Genomic DNA, 3221 nt, shown 5'->3' on the forward strand with positions numbered 1-3221 from the left:
AAATATTGAAAAAGAGAAACCCACATCAATTTTCAATTGTGAAGCTGCTGATCTGTTCAAAGGAAAACCATTTTAATTTAAATCATATAAATGGACTTTTTACAAAAATGAAGGACAAAGAGATGTGATAATGTTGTTTTATCTACCTAATTGCATAATATTAGGCGTATGGTGATCTCATCATTGTTTAATTCCCTTAGTTTAAGTACATCTCAAACTTTTTTCTCTCTAATCCAAATCAACCTTTGTCTTAACTGATTGAAAAAGTCAAATAGATTGATCTGTTAATCCCACGACAATTTATCTTAATAAAATACAGGCATCTTTTAAAGATATTACGAATTTCTTTTTAATATATACATTTTATTCTTTCAATGATCTAGGGTGGCGCCCCAGCCAAGCCTTATCTTCTTTTCTAACTTATTTTATTGGACACTTATTTTGTTATTAATTAAGTCTCCTAATTATATTGTGTTTTCTTTTCCGGCCGGCCGGTAAAAAAGGTACAATATAAAGTTTAAAAAGAAAAGAAAAGTAAGAAGAACAATATAAAATTTAATGTATCAATTCATGTGGAAGAATACTTATATACCAAAAAGATCTGTTTTTTTTTTCAAAAGACATTTATGGTATATACCTACATTAAATTGAGTTTTCATCGTAAATCTCAGAACTTGTCATGAAGATAGGGGTATGAAAATAATAATAATAATAATAATAATAATAATAATAATAAGCTTTTTTTCTTTCTTTCAAAGAATCAAAACAATAATTAATTAGTACACAAAAAGTTAGAAGAAAATTACATTAATATTTAATTTCTACTAGAAAAAGGTCATTTTCAATCATTTAGTCATCCCTAAAATATATAATTTCTATGCGTGTGTATCTGGTCATCACTAATTTACGCAGTAATTGTAATTCAGATCTATATAATTTGACAACTGTCATGGTTCAGATCTATATAATTGGACATTGGCATTTGACTAGGTCAGTCCTTGCATAGTTCTCTCTCGAATGGCGACAGGGATTAATACAATTCGAACATTTAATTTATATTTATATATATGGAAAACAAAATTACAAAATAAGATCTTTACTCCAAAATCATTATCTTGATTTTTCTAAGTCTCGTTGTTAGAAAATATATTATATTGTTCAATGAAAATGGTAAAATTAAAATACATCTCTATACAAATAATTTGTAATATTCAAACAAGTGTTACAATTCTATTATTCAAAATACAAATAAATATAAAGATTTAGATGAGAAAGATCACAAACTCAAAACAATAATAATATAAGTAAATAAGAACAACAAGATCGAAAGAATAAAAAGAACAACAAAAAGTACGCAAACTCTCACACAACCAAAGTGTAGAGTAGTGATGATCACCAACTTGAATATAGTTCAAGACATTGGTCCAAAAACTTATTTCCCCTATTCTCTAAGCACTAAAGGATCTCTCAAGGAAATAACTCTCTGAAATTATCAATCATCTATGGTTTATTTTCCAGCCAAGTGTTTTGTGGATAGAAAATGGTGTGTCATACAAGTGAGCATTAGACTCCTATTTATAGAGTTTTGAGACACCATTTGAATTTCAAATTCCACCAACCCCCATTGTGACCAATGATTAATTAGATGTTTATGGAATTAAAATAGAGATTTGGGAGTTACTTGACTGTTGGAAACATTCAAAATTCGATAAAACCGAAGTTTGGAAAATGCTATCAGCCGCTCTTGCCGCGACCCATGACGTTTTTTCAGCGACAAATTTTTCAAAATTTTCAAAACGTTCCAAATTCTTTCCTACTTGATTTTGTAACCTCCATACACATTATGAGAATTAAGATCACATCTCTAACAACCATTTCTCTTATGGCTTTGAGAAATTTAAATCAAAATGTGTAATATCAAATCTATACATTATTGGGTAATATTTTGGAGTTACAAATTTGTAACTATTTTTGTAACTCCAAAATATATCACATTTGGGCACATACATGTGCCCAATTTTGTGACTCTCAATAATATGTTACAAGGTGTGACAAATCATATTTGTGTGACGAATCACATTAGTAGGAAAAATCACATTATGTCACATTATTTAATCTTACATTATATTATCTAAAATAATATAACATTCCCCCACTTAGATTAAATAATCACATTTTGTAACACTTATTTAATCAAACATCATATCAAAATATAATATTCCCCCATGGGATTAAATAACACTATCTATAGAAACCTTTGCATTGGTGCATAAAGTAAAATGTCTTTCGACTTGAATTTTACATTAGTGTAATTACCATAAAGTTTGTTGAAATTTTGGTTGCCGAAGCATTGAACCACTATCCCTTGATAACAAATCGGTGATAACACACACATTTTCTATGTTCACTTGAGACCTCAATGTCTTGATTTTGCACCGTTAAAGGCCATGTGCACATTCCATTCATAGACTTTTCTTGAGAATGACTCTCAATTCTCATGAGGGGCAGAACAACCCCAGGTTTATATAGGTAGAACTCTTATAGCATTTTGTTACCCTAAAATACTTGTCTTATCAATACTGAGTTCTATTAAAAAAACCTTTCGTTTTTAACCCTCATTTTTGTAACACACTAGTACTCATATCTCAGATGGGACAAAATTGAGGTACTACTATTATTCACTTAATTGACTTGTTATTACCTATCGAACCTAATACTGGTTTGGTTACTAGTTGTAACACCTTGGGTAACAAAGACTGTTACATCGTGTACTTTGAAATTGCGTAAGACTTGATAATCAAGTCGTTTGAACATAAATGTGATTCTAAAGTTAACTAACAAGTTAGGGTTAAAAGATTTTGATAATAAACGGTAAATTTTCATTAAAACAAATGTTTGGTACATGGGATCCCAAAAACAAGGTATAAGTGGTAAATACAACTCCCAAAAGCTGACACAACACAAGCCAGTCTAATGGAAAAATAAAATTTAGAGCTCTATTCTTGTAACTTTCCCTCGGTCGTGGTGGTCGAGCAACTGACGATGTACACTCTGCCCTTAGAGCTCTCCAACTCATCGTTGGTCCAGTTTCCCTTTGCCTTTACCTGCACCATGTAGCACCCGTGAGCCAAGGCCCAACAAGAAAACCTTAAACAACAAACACATATAGCAACAGTAGCATTTAATTAACCTTAATCCAAGAAGTTCAATTTTTCAACAGA

Source organism: Humulus lupulus, chromosome 9 (assembly GCF_963169125.1).
Source record: "Humulus lupulus chromosome 9, drHumLupu1.1, whole genome shotgun sequence".
Classification (NCBI taxonomy): Eukaryota; Viridiplantae; Streptophyta; class Magnoliopsida; order Rosales; family Cannabaceae; genus Humulus; species Humulus lupulus.